The sequence below is a fragment of the Plecotus auritus genome (genome assembly GCF_963455305.1).
Source record: "Plecotus auritus genome assembly, chromosome: 12".
Classification (NCBI taxonomy): Eukaryota; Metazoa; Chordata; class Mammalia; order Chiroptera; family Vespertilionidae; genus Plecotus; species Plecotus auritus.
In genome coordinates, this window is record NC_137778.1 from 33,372,296 (window position 1) to 33,386,779 (window position 14,484).

At 45.3% G+C, this 14,484-nt stretch overlaps 1 pseudogene across 1 annotated transcript; it reads left to right on the plus strand.

Annotated features, from left to right (window-relative positions):
* Positions 1-3,030: 3,030 nt before the first annotated feature.
* On the plus strand, positions 3,031-7,442 carry LOC308237297 (protein Daple-like; annotated as a pseudogene). The gene has a single exon. The product of its transcript is annotated as a protein Daple-like (transcript).
* Positions 7,443-14,484: the final 7,042 nt, after the last annotated feature.

Genomic DNA, 14,484 nt, shown 5'->3' on the forward strand with positions numbered 1-14,484 from the left:
CCCCAAAGGGTCCCAGATTGGAGAGGGTGCAGGTCGGGCTGAGGGACACCTCCCCCCACCGTGCATGAATTTCGCACACCGGGCCTCTAGTCTATAATGTAAGGGTAATATGCTAATTAAACTGGACGTCCTGCCAGATGTCATTCCAGACCTCCTTCCTGATGAAACCATGGCTGGAGAGAAGCCAGCCCAGGTCCCAGGTGCCTGCAGGCAGCCTGAGGGAAACCAGCCCGGGTCCCGGGTGCCTGCTGGTGGCTTGAGGTGGGAAGCAGCCTGGGCCCCAGGTGCCGGAGGGAAGCCGGTGCCGGCAGCTGGGAGAAGGAAGGCCTACTCTTGTACAAATTTTCATGCATTGGGCCTCTACTATACAGTAGGTCCTCACGTAATGTCGGAGATCCATTCCTACAGCGCGATGTAACCCGATTTTCACCCTAAGTCCAAACCCACCTACGTAAGTACCTACATTACTCACATGGAGTACATTCACAGCAGTAATGAAGTGAAACGGTAAAAAAAGTTTAAAAGAAAGAGAATTCCTGACCTTTACTTGTGGTAAATAATAAAAATCATAAAGCACATATGTACATATGTCAGAATGACGGAACTTTGTTTTATAAATAAACTACAAGCCCGATGCACAAAGATTTGTGCTAGAATGGGCTTTCCTTTCCCTTGCTGCCGGCACTGCCTTTCCACTCTGGCCCAGCCCCTTTCCACTCAGGCTCTGGAGCCACCTCTTCCTGCTCCGAGAGCTGCCTCTTTCCACTCCAGGAGCCGCCTCTTTCCACTCCGGGAGCCGCCTCTTTCCACTCTGGGAGCCACCTCTTTCCACTCCAGCCCTGTCTTCCCATGCTGCCCAGAGGCCCTGAGAGACCGGGGGTGGGGCAGAACTCGGCACCTGTGTATGCAAATTAACCGCCATCTTTGTTGGGTTAATTTGCAGATCACTCCTGATTGGCTGGTGGCATATCGGAGGTACGGTCAATTTACATGTTTGTCTATTATTAGGTAAGATGGGAGATGGCGACATACGTCGGGTCCGACATAACCCGAGGCCTGCCTGTAAATATAAAAGGCTCAGCGACCCTCCACATGGCCAGTAGGTATGACACGCACTGACCACCAGGGGGAAGACACTCAACGCAGGAGCTGCTGAGCTGCAATGACTTGGCAGCAGCGGTTCTTGGGTGACACACCCCAGAAGGAGCCCGATTCTGGGGTGCGTCACCTGAGAACCCAACCTCTCGCAATGTGGGTCCCGTCGGGGCATGTCAGAGAGATGGTTTCAGCCTGATCCCCACAGGGCAGTACGAGGGACCCCACTCACTCTGCAGACACCCTTTGATGCTCAGTGCCACCGGCCAGGGAGGGACCGTGGAAGGTTGGCTCCAGGACATGTCTGGCCCATCTCGCTCAGTCCCACCCCACCAGCCACCTTCTAATTAATTTCCTCTCAATGTGCACAAATCTGTGCACTAGGGCACTAGTCTATATATATAAAAAGCTAAGTAACTGACCATCTGACACATAGGATGTGCACTGGCAATCTATATATAAAAAAACATAAGCAACTGTCTGACCAATAGCTATGACCCACAATGACCACCAGGGGGCAGATGCTCAACACAACAGCTGCCAAGCGACAGCAACTTTGTAGAGTACCCTCTCACACTCCAGGACTCCTTGGGGGATGTCGGACTTCCAGTTTCAGCCCAATCTCCGCAGGCCAGGCTGAAGGACCCCACCTACCAGAGGGATCCCGCTCACTCCACAGACACCTTTTGAGTCTTAGCGCTATCCCAGGTATGGCTGGCTGGGGAGGGAACGCAGGAGATTGGCACCAGGGCATGTCTGGCCTGTCTTGCCCAGTCCTTCCCCACAGGCCATCTTCTAATTAATTTCCTTTCAATGTGCACAAATCCATGCACTGGGCCTCTGGTTAAAAAATAAATGGTGACTCGCACATGCACAATACATACAAAGATCTCACTGGTGCCAATCACATGCGTGTGTTTTGATCTGTCATTGTCAATCATGAATTTGGTTGAAACTTCTATTATAGAGAAAGGGTGATAGCGATATTAAAATATTTCTTTTAATTAATTTTCTTTCAGATGTGCACAAATCCATGCATCAGGCCACTAGGCTTTTAATAAATACAGAAACAATATTAAAAATAGTAGTTAAAGTGGAATAAAATATACCTTCCTAGATTATATGATCTATACTAATAAAGAGCTAATACGCTAATGAGCATAACACTGTAATGGGTAACAACCAGATCATTAGCACATTAGCTGGGGCGCTGCTCCGGAGTCGGGGCAGAAGCGGGGAGGCACCTGGAGGGAGCAGGACTATCCCGTGCTGGGAAGGGCAGGGGTGAGAGCCCTTAGCACCCCCATCACCAGTCCTTCACCACCCACTGTTTGCATTCTGAGTGCCCTGTGGACCACCTGCCAGGGGAAGGAGCACAGCGCAGCAGGCAGGAGGCTTCCATGCTCTCCTCTGGCACCATGACAGGGCAGAGCCGCCGCATTGCTCCAGAGATGGGCAGAAGCGGGGAGGTGCCCAGAGAAGGTGGAACCAGCCCGAGGTGACTGGAGGGACCGAGGGCGGGGCTTGAAGTAACCAGAGAAGGCCAGAGGGTTTGGGGGCTGGGCCAGGCACACTGTAGCTCTGCATGGACCGGTTCAGGTGTCAAGGCAGGGCTGCAGGTGGGTGGGCGGCGCTGTGCGATTTCGCACGCTGGGCTCCTAGTAGTGATATATTTAAAAGTACAACTAAACTACAGAACCACCATCATTCTAAACCACCCGAAATCTAGCTAAATGGAATTTCTATAAAGGGTTTTAAAGAAGCCACCCCAGCCTCTAGGCAGGGCACAGGGCCTCAGGAACATGGGCCTGTTCCCTGCATTTGTCTCCTGGTGCACACTGTAGCACCAAGCCCGCAATTGGTTGCCAGAGCCTCTTTGCGGGGAATGCAGTGCGAGGAAACAACTGGTGAAGTGAAGACAGGGGAAGCCTCAGGATGGATGTTACCATCTCAGAGCTCATAGAACTCTTTCTGCAGAGCCTGCTAGTGACTTGGGTAAAAACTTTGGGCCCATTTGGAAGTGGTAACCATGACAACCTGTCTATGTACATGGATTTAGTGGATGGCATTTTTTGAACCAATCATGTTGGATATAGATCCCAGCCCCACAAATCAACACATCAACAATAATGCGCATCTTCGTATTCAGAACCTGACCAACTTGATGAAAAACATTAAGACCTATTACCAATAAGTTCTCCAGCAGCTGATCATAATGAACTTGCCCAATGTTTTGATGCCTGGCAAAGACTATCTGGGAAGAGTATGGAGGAAATTAAGAAGGTGCTGTTGCTGGTTCTGGGTTGTGTTGTCCAGTGTGAGAGGAAAGAGGAATTTCCTCTTGGTCATTGAGACCCACGCTGGAATTATGGCCCATTGCCAGGAGGTGACCCATAATCAGGAAAACGTATTTGACCTGCAATGGATGGAGGTTTCAGATATGGCCCTGGAGGTGCTAGAGGCCCTCTCAAGGAACATGGTGTTTCACCCCAGGAGGCTCAGAGATGAGCAAGACAAATGCACGGAGCTGATCGTGGACCTGACTCAGGAGTGGGAGTACCACTAGACACAGCAGCCTCTCAGTCCCCTCAAGTCCTCCAGTGCAGAATCCACACCCAGCCCGATCAGCAGCCTCTTCAGCAAGTATCAGCAGCACCTGGCCGTGGAGCTGGCAGACACCAAGGCCAGGCTACGCTGCATCAGACAGGAGCTGGAGGAGAAGACAGAGCAGCTTATGGACACCAGGCATGAGGTAGATCAGTTGGTGATGGAGCTGCAGAAAGTCAAGCAGGAGAACATCCAGCTGGCGGCTAGTGCCCGGTCTGTTCGTGCCTACCTTGATGAGCTGGACTCTCTGACGGGGAAGGTGAATCATGTGGAGAGGCTGGAGATGGAGCTGATGCACTTCAGGGAGAAGGTGAAAGACACGGACTTCTATAAAGCCTGCATGGAGGAGCTGAGAGAAGATAATATCACTTTGACTGAAACCAAATCCATTCTGAAGCAACAGCTGACTGCTGCTTGGACCCAGGTTGATAAACTTTATGAGCTGAAAAAAGAGAACCTGCAGCTGAAATCTAAGTTTCAGGACCTGGAACTGGACTGAGATGCAGACAAGAAATGCACTGAGGAGCTGCTGGAAGAGAATGTTTTCCTCGAGATTGCACAGAAGCAGAGCATGAACGAGTCCACCCACCTGGGCTGGGAGCTGAAGCATCTATCCAAGAATGTAGACCTGTTAGATGCTTCCAAGTCGTTTGTGTTTGAGTTGAACTGCACTACCAGCCACATCCTGAATTTGGACAAGGAGAACGAGAGCCAACAGAGCACCATCCAGGAGCTGTGGGACGCATCCCTGATGCTGGAGGAGAGTAGCCTCATATGCGGTGAGCTGGAGAAGGAGAACCAGCAGCTCAGTAAGATTAAAAAGCTGCAGATCCAGCTAGAGAGAGAAAATCAGAGCAACCAGGATTTAGAGACCTCCAGTGTAGAACTGATCAAAGACACAGAGACCGTGAAGGCTGATAAAGCTAGGCAGATCAAGGATCTTGAGCAAAAAAAGGATCATCTTAACCAAGCGATGTGGTTGTTGTGAAGAGGTCACAGGTCAGCACTAAGGCCCACGTAAAAGACATCTAGAAGAAGAACAAAGTCGTCCACCAGACGGTGACAGAGACCAGCAGCGAATTCAGCAAGCTGGAGTTCAAGAAGCAGCAACTGCACAGGGACCTGTAGCAGGTGACGGAGAAGGTGGAGCAGGTGGAGGAGCTGAAGAAGGATTTGCACCAGCTGCAGGAGAACAAGAAGCTGGCCAAGGAGGTCACCTCCCTGACAATGGCAACTAAGAAGGTCGATACCCTGAAGTGTGAGTCAGAGACTGATGCTGGAGAACCGGAGGCTGCAGAAGCCTCTAGAGACCCTGCAGAATGTGTCAGTGCAGCTCTATGGTCTGGAGCGGGAGAACAAGCAGCTGGATGAGGAGAACCTGGAGCTGCACAGGATTGGTGGTGACCATGCGCTTTATGGGTACCAAGATGGGCAGACTGAGGAGGAGAACCAGGAGCTTGAGTGGGAGGAAGAGGTGCTGAATGCCCTGAGCAAGAAGTCGGAGCACCTGGAGCTCAGCTACCAGAGCATGAGTGCCGAAAACCTGCAGCTGTAGCAGACCCTGGGGAAAGAGCTCAGGGAGCTGGAGGCAGAAAACCAGGCCCTGCAGCGCGACTTGGAAGCGTAGCGGCTAACAAGCAGTGGGAGAAGTCCGAGAAGGAGAAGGCAGCCCTGGAGCAGTAGGTGGCCCAGCTGGTAAAAGACAAGAAGCTACTGGAGAAGGAGGTGAATAGGCTGTGGCAGCAGGTGTAGCTCAAGGGCATGGTCTTGGACGACATCACCAAGCTGTCCATAGTTGAGAAGAGCTGTGCTCTGGACAAGGAGCTGGCACACTGTAGGGACACAGTCACCAAGGTGAAGGAGCTGAAGAGGGACAACAGAGACCTCACCAAGCAAGTCACCATGCACAAGAGGATGCTGGTGACCCTGAGAGAGGAACTGGTGCTGGGGAGTCAGCAGCTGACCAGTGAGCTGGACAAACTGAGCCAGGAACTGGAGAAAGTCAGCCTCCACAAGGAGCTGCTGCTGCAGGATAACAGCAACAGCGACCCAAAATACAAGATTTTGGAGGGCAGGAATGATTTGACATTAAAGATGACACTAACCATGAAAGACGAAAAGATTGTGTCCTTAGAAGCACAGGTAGAAGAGAAAGCCAGCCTGAACCAACAGCTACAGAAGGCACTCCAGGTGCTGAAAAAGTGTGAGCTCCTCAGGCAGAACCAGGAGGCAGGGAAGCACCTATAGCACTCTTTGAAACACCCTGCGGGAAGCTGGTTGCTGGTCACCAAGAAGAGAGCTGGGGGCTGAGCCATATAAGGAAGCCACCATAGAGATGCTTCAAGTGAAGGACCTGGCCATCGAGCTGGAATAGAACAATGCAGCTCTGCATGCTGAGAAGCAGCTGTTCAAGGATCAGCTGCAGCACTTGGGAGACCCAGAACATGGCCTTCAGCAGTCAGATCCTGACACTGCAGAAGCAGAGTGCTTTCCTGCAGGAGCAAAACACCATGCTGCAGACCCAGAAGGCCAAGCTGCAGGTGGAAAATTCTACTGAGCTGCCAGAGCACCTTGCTCACCGCACAGTATGCACTGCTCCAGAACCAGCAGGTGGCCAAGGACAAGCAGCAGGAGCAGGTGACGGCAGCCTACGAGGCCCTGCTGCAGGATCACGAGAACCTGGGCATGCTCCACGAACACCAGTCTGAGAAGAATGGAGCCAGCACAGCTCCCTGAAGACATTTCATGGGATCCTGGAGTTGGAGCACAAGGCACTTGGGGAGAGGCACGAGGACATGCTGAAACATAAGGCAGAGCTGGAAGAGCTGGAGAAGGTCTTGAACAGTAAGCAGGAGGCTATGCAGCAGGAGCAGAGGACGAACACCATCACCACTGATGAGAACCAGAGGCTGTGGGGAGAGCTAGACAGGGTCACTTTCCTGCGCCAGCATCTGAAGAGGGAGTACAAGTAGCTGCATGCCCACACCAATGAGCTGAAAACCTCGCTAAACAACTCGCAGGTGGAGGTGAACTGCTGGCAGACGAGCTGAAGGAGGGGCACCAGAGCATGGACATCTCATTGATCAAGCTGGACAACCACTGCGAGCTGTTCTCCCGTGAACTTGGAGGAAGAAAATCATCACCTCTCAATCCAGACGTTGAACGAGCAGAACCAGAGGTTTCTAGAGCAGAACATGGAGAGCAAGGATCAGTACCACGAGGAGCAGGAGCAGTACACAAACAAATTAAGTGCCTTACAGAAACGTAAGGAAAAACTGGAAGAAAAAATCTTGGATCAGTACAAGTTCTGTGATCCTGCTCCAAAGAAGAAAAACCACTAGACTGGAGTCAAAGCCTTCGTCAAATTCACCAAAACAAAGAAAGAGGGTTCCAGAGAATGACCGAAGTCAACCACAGACAGCCCTCCCTGGACGCCGGAATCCTCAGACCTGGCCTCGCCCAGTACTTCTCGGCCTCTTAAATTGCAGTGGAGTCTCTCCAGGGCACCCCACAGTGCTCAAACTGGGTAGGATAGGGAGAGACCCAGAGCGGGGCCTGCAGGAAAAGGCCCTGGGGACCTATTACCAAAGCGAGGGTCCCTGCATGGTGGCAGCCTTGACCACACGGATGCCTCCTCTGACCCAGCCATGAAGCCCTGGCTGTCAGAACTGGGCTCCTGGACCTGTTCATCCTCAGCCATCACAGTTTGTCTTAAAGGAATTGGCTCTAGAAAGCTCTAAGTGTACGTTAAACCTAAATAGAAATAATTGCAGGATAATACATGATTTATAAAATTATCTGCACATCATCCTCACCATCATCATGGCTCCTCTTCACCACAGATGATCATTCAATGACTATGCCATAACCAAGCCACCATGCTACGATGTCTCTTACCCTCTCTCAGACACTTTCCCTCAAACAATCCTCACACTCCACATGTTAATTCGTTTTTAAGTTTCATTTTTCAGTTTTTCTTTATAGGCTTAGTTTTAGTAGCTGGATTTCTGTTGGTAGCCTGTAGATTTTATAACTTTATGAGTAAAATGTTTTCACTATGTTAAAAGCATCTGGTAAAGCTGTAGTAGATTTTTTCTTTTTTAATTTTGTAGACATTCCTTTAGGCAAAAACTACCCAGGCTGTTTTGCTGCAAAATGGTAAATTAGGCTTATGATTGAAATATTAAATCAGGTTCTCTAACAGCTTGCAAGTAGCTACAGGAAGCGTAAACACAATTACCAAAGGGTTCTTTATTTGTACTCACTATACCTGGTGACCCTGACCCATCTCAAAGAAGTCCTTTTATAAGTTACACCAAATATAATTACATTTGTTTATGCCCTGGCTTTTATCATCATAAGAATAAGCCTGTCACATTCAGTCAAACACATACATACACACAGATTCATTTGAGTAGTAAAAATGTATTATAGTAGTATTAAGTTTTCTTGAGTTTGAATTTAAGACCTATAATAAGAAGAGAAGCTGGTAGAAACACTTGCGAGATGACAAGGGTCCCTGCATGGTGGCAGCCCTGCGAGACTACAAGGGTCTCTACAAGAACTCACTGCTGGCTGCAAGTTTAACATGCTTGCTGTAGATTAACGTGTAATGATCTAGTTTCTGCTATTTAGTGCTGTGTAACAAACCATGCCAAAAATATTAGCTTAAAGCAGTGGTCGGCAAACCGCGGCTCGCGAGCCACATGAGGCTCGCGAGCCGCAGTTTGCCACTCTGTTGACTAATGAGTTTGCCAACCACTGGACTAGACTAAATGTTACCATGTAGTTGGAAACTGTGAGGATTAGGCAATTGTGGCATATTGTGTGCAAAGAGGTAAAGGGTAGTATATGACAGTGGTCAGCAAACTCATTAGTCAACGGAGCGGCAAACAAGGGCTTAGAAATTAAGAGGGCAGAGAGAGAATTTGTTGCTAAGTGAACTTAGAAGGGGACAAGACCAAAAACTTCCACAAAACACTGATGTACAACCTTCTAAACACCAGCAGAAGTTCTCTTACCCAGCTCTAATTTATATCCTAATTGAAATGGAAAATTGCATTGCAGTCTCTCCCCCCTTACATTCTCCAGACTATGTAAGTCTTCATCTTTTTTAAAGTAGGAGATCTGTTCAACATTGAGACACCCAAAATTCTGCCTTTTCCCCCAATCGATGCCCTTTTTTAATTAAGATACAAAAGGACTAGCAAGAAACCTGTCTGCTTCCCAGAGCAGAGAATGTCTCTCATTTATGTGATTGTTTTACAGAGTGGGTACCGAGTCATACCAATTCCAACTGTGCTGGGTGTCCCAAATGAAAGAGATATGCTGGGTGTGAAAATCTCCCATGCTATTTCCCACACTATTAGAAAACAACTAACATTAAAAAATAATACATAGGAACTCTATTTCCTTAATATGAACAGTAGCTATTTAATTTATATAATTCAGTTGAGTTGAAACATATATGTAATCATTTCCCCTGTGTGGTTCCATAATCATTTAATTTACATACATTTGTTGATTTAAAAAATTATGATGAAAGGAATATGCTTTTCCGGCTGTTCAACTATTTTACATTAGGCCCAGCTAGCAATTAGAAATAATACTTAGCTATTAGTAAAACAGATAAATATAAAGTGGCTTAAATAATGTAGAAATTTCTCTTTCCTGTAAAATAAGTCTAGAAATGGGATTTCAAACTGGTAAGCATAATTCGAGAACTGAGTTGCACTATCTTAACCCATAACTTCTCTCTTCATGATCCAAGAGACTTGCTTATCTATCACTATCATTAGTTTGTAATTTTTTCAGTCAAGGATCATTCCTTATTTTATTTTAGCCACAGCACCTAGCAGATATTGGCTCTAAATGGTATATGTTGAATGACTAAATGGACAAAAGAAATAAAGAATAAAGGAAGGACAAATCTAGTGAGGGGAGAATTAAATGTATAATTAATACATAAGGCAGCAGTACATTTATTGCTCAGTACTTCATCAATGGAGGTTTGTATTATATACACCAGAAAAACTATTACAGGGAGAAGTGATATTTAAACTGGATATTGAGTGATGGGCAGGATTTTAATAGAAAATAAAGTTGTATGTTGGTGCTAGGAACATAGGGTTTGGAGTCAAAGACTGGTTTGCAGTCCTAACTCAACCACTAATTAGATGTATGATTTTTAGCAAAGTAAGGAAAACTTTCTGAGCCTATCTATATCCTCATCTATAAAATTAAAGTATTTTTATAGATTCTTATGAGGTTTTCTCTTTCAACTCTTTTAAATATACACCATCTCATTTTATTTCATTTTTCTTAAAATTCTTCAAAATATATATGTACTTTTTATGAACTTGTGATGGTTAATTTTATGTACCAACTTGACTGGGCCAACGGATATCCACATTAAACATTATTTCTGAGTGTCTGTGAGGGTGTTTCTAAATGAAATTATTGTTTGAATCAGTAGACTCAGTGAAGTAGACTGCCCTCTTCAATATGGGCAGGTGTCATGTAATCCATTGAGGGCTTGACTAGAACAGAACACAGAGAAAGGAAAAATTTGTCATCTTGCCTGTCTTACTGAGCTAGGACATTTGTCTTCTACTACCCTTGGACTGGAATTACAACACTGGCTTTCCTGGGTCTTTGGTTTGTATGTAGTAGATGGTATGACTTATCAGACTCCATAACTGCTTAAACCAATTCTTCATAATAAGTCTTCTTTCATATATATTACATGTTATATATCTCCTATTGGTCCTATATATTATATAAAAGATAGGTTCTATATATTTTATACATCTTTATATTTATATCTATAAATATAGGTATGTAGATATATAAATATCACCTATTGGTTCCGTTTCTCTGGAGAAGCCTAAAAGAAAACTTCATTTTCTTATCACAAAATAGCTCAAAAATTCCTTCAGTCCCAAGATGCTGCTCAGTGTCCATTAAACATTTTCTTTTTCACTTATTCATTAAATTCATTTATTTATCTCCTGGTAATATACCAGGCCCTGAGGATTCTACACTGAACTAGACAGATGATTTGAACCTGTTTCTTACATTCTGGTGAACAAAACAGACAATAAAAAGGGAAATTTAATGTGGGATAAATTATGCTCTGAAGGAACTAGCATGATGGTAAGAGGACAGTCATTTTAGGTGAGGGGATTATAGAAACCCTAAGTTATTATTATCTGAGCTGAGATGTGAAGATGACAAGACTCAACCAACCATAATAAGAGCTAGAATTACACCTGGGAAATAAATTTCCAGGAAGAGGGAATAGCAAGTGTAATAACTAAAAACTTAAGAGTTTGAGAAACAGAAAGAGGGTATTTCAGTTAAGGTAATGCTAGTTAAGATAATTAAACTCTTGCCAAAACCGGTTTGGCTCGGTGGATAGAGCGTCGGCCTGCGGACTGAAGGGTCCCGGGTTCGATTCCGGTCAAGGGCACGTACATTGGTTGCGGGCACATCCCCAATGGGAGGTGTGCGGGAGGCAGCTGATTGATGTTTCTCTCTCATCGATGTTTCTAGCTCTCTATCCCTCTCCCTTCCTCTCTGTAAAATATCAATAAAATATATTTAAAAAAAAAAAAAGATAATTAAACTCTTAAAATCTCAGTGGCTTGAGAGAGTAAACCTTTTATTTCCCATTTACCTAAAGTCTAATTGATGGCTGAGATTTTCATCAACATCCAGCTAACAGATGAAGGAAGAATGGATTATATCTGGGGGTTCTTTATGGTCCAGGCTTATAAGTAATACGTCACCTCTATTCCCACTTCACAGGCAGGACTCAGTCAATGCCCGCACCAAAATGCAAGGAATGATGAGATGAGAAACATCATCTTAAGATTTCAGTCTAACTGTAAATTCAGGAATGGTTTGCTGATGCACTAGCCAGCCGCTGACATAGGCTAGAAGTTAATCATTTAAGTTGGGGTAGGGGAGGGGCAGAGAGGAGGAGAAAAAGGAGTTGGAGAAAGAGGTAGGAAGAAAAACAGATATAGTAACACTGAGAAGTATGCAGGAGCAAAACCAGGCAAGCCTTTAGGACATGGAAAACAGCTCTAATTTTAATCAGAGAGCAATGTGAATCCACTGAAAAGTTTTAAGCATGAAAGTGACATGATTTGCTTTATCTTTTTTACAAGATTTCTTGCTGTGGAAAGAATGAATTTGAGAGGAATAAGAAGGTTAAGTATCTACTAGAAGAAGTTTAGATGGAAGATGACCATGTTTTGCTGAAAAATACTGACAGTGGAGATGGGGAGGAGTGGTTTGATTTGACATATATTTTGGATATACAACCAACAAGTATATAGATTGGTAACCATTCCATGATTAAATGAAAATGGAATACACAAGGATGCCTAAAATTTACTGAGTACATACTGTTTTGAACTCTGTGCTAAGAGCTTTTATGTGGATTATGACATTTAACTCTTACAGCAATCTTATGAAGTGGGTATTATTAATCCATTTTACATATGAGGAAACTGAGGCTCAGAGAGATTAAATCATTTGCTCATGATTAGCCAGGCCAGGATTAGAACACAGACATTCTGACTTCAGAGTTCTTACCAGATTGGCCCTAAACAACCAAATATATCCTAAAAGTAACATGTCTATTAATGATAATCTTCAAATGACCCCAAACTCATAGCCCCACTATTCCCTTCAGCCCTAGATACACAGAAAATTTTCAAAAAGATAGTCCAATACTTGGTAAACTCAAAGATGTTGGAGGTATTTATGATGCCCCATCTTTTGGGGAATTCACATCTTGTTTTTAAAATCCCTGCCTTTGGTAACTCCTGTTAAAGCCAGTTGTAATGTACTTGTAAGATCAATTGCTCAGAGGAGAGTCTGTTCTGAATTAGAAAATTGTTGCTGCTAAGGAGCCCCTGGGGGAAGGGGAATTGGGGCTGGAGGGCTGCACATGGGTTCAGCATGGCAGGCCTCTCTGCTGATAATGAATGGGGAAATGTGGCCTGTAAGGCCCACAGAAAGAAAAACACTTAAGCCTCTTGATGAAAGGCCAGATGAGAAGGTAAGTGTTATAATTCAACTGAAAATAAAAGCCAGCAGCAGGTTATTCTTCCTTCCCGGCAGACAGTTTACCGGACTGCTTTCCTGCAGCTATAGTGGCAGTGATGGATTATCTGGGAAGGTGACGCAGCTGAGCTGATCTACCCCCTCCTCTCCAACCTCCAAATCCCCCTCAGGCTACAAGGTTTCAGGCAGCTTTAATCCCTCTTAGCCTCCACTCTCCCATGGATCCCAAAACAAGTCCCAGGAGTTTCAAGGCCTGGAGAGCATCCTCCCAAGCTGTTTCCTGAAATCCAAGACTGAGAGACAGGAGTTGGCCTTCAGGTGCTTGCCAGAGACTCCATTCATTACCCTGCTGGTAACGTTGTTTCAAAAGTCTGGAGCTGAGGATTGTTTGAGTCTGGCCTCAGAGGGAGCACTGATTGTTCAAGCATGGCTCCTTCAGGTATGTTGGGGGTGAGCTATTTGTTTCAGGAGGCCCAGATATTGACATGAAGGATGCAATGGCAACATTTATTGGGGTGGGATGGAGGACTGGATCCTCTGTCCCAGTAACTTTCTGCCTCCACTCTTCAATGCAGAGGCCTTTGCTTTCTGCTCTTCTTGCCCCTATCCTGGTTCCCAAGATCAGACTGAGTTGCCAGCCCTTCCAAAGCCATTTTATTTATATTCGGCACTCTTTGGACACCTCAAGACCTTCCAAGAGCTATGCAATTCCAAAGCTTTTGGAGAAATATTTTTTATAAGAAGGCCATCCTGGGGTCTCTCAAGTCTCTGTACATGGGTATCTATTATGCTTGCAGTTCAAAGGCTGGCCAGAATCTCTACACTTAAAGCAAACAGAAACTGTCAGAACAATAGACAAGAGTCATCTTGTCTTTTTAAATGCTTTGCTTATTCCTTCTGAGGATCCTGCATTCAGTTCCTGATGCAACAAGTAGCAAAGAAAGAGTGGAAGAAAGCCCCTGGGACCAATTTATATGGGGATGGTTAAAGCGCTTTTGAGAAGATAGTTCTCCACCAAGAGCCACTCCATTTTTTTTTTTTAATAAATCTTTATTCAGATTATTACAATTGTTTCTCCTTTTTCCCCCCATAGCTCCCCTCCACCCGGTTCCCACCCCACCTTCTGCCCTTACCTCCCCGCCACTGTCCTCATCCATAGGTGTATGATTTTTGTCCAGTCTCTTCCTGAACCCCCCAAACCCCTCTCTCCCTGAGAATTACCAGTCCACTCCATTTCTATGCCCCTGATTCTATTATATTCACCAGATTATTCTGTTCCTCAGGTTTTTAATTCATTTGATTTTTAGGTTCACTTGTTGATAGATATGTATTTGTTGTTCATAATTTTTATCTTTACTTTTTTATTCCTCTTCTTTCAGAATACCTTTGAGCATTTCATACAATACTGGTTTGGTGGTGATGAACTCCTTTAGCTTTTTCTTATCTGTGAAGCTCTTTGTCTGCCCTTCAATTCTGAATGATAGCTTTGCTGGGTAGAGTAATCTTGGTTGTAGGTTCTTGCTATTCATCACATTGAAAATTTCTTGCCACTCCCGTCTGGCCTGCATAGTTTCTGTTGAGAAATCAGTTGACAGTCGTATAGGTGCTCCCTTGTAGGAAATTGTTTTTCTCTTGCTGCTTTTAATATTCTCTTTGTCTTTTGCTCTTGGCATTTTAATTATGATGTGTCTTGGTGTGGTCCTC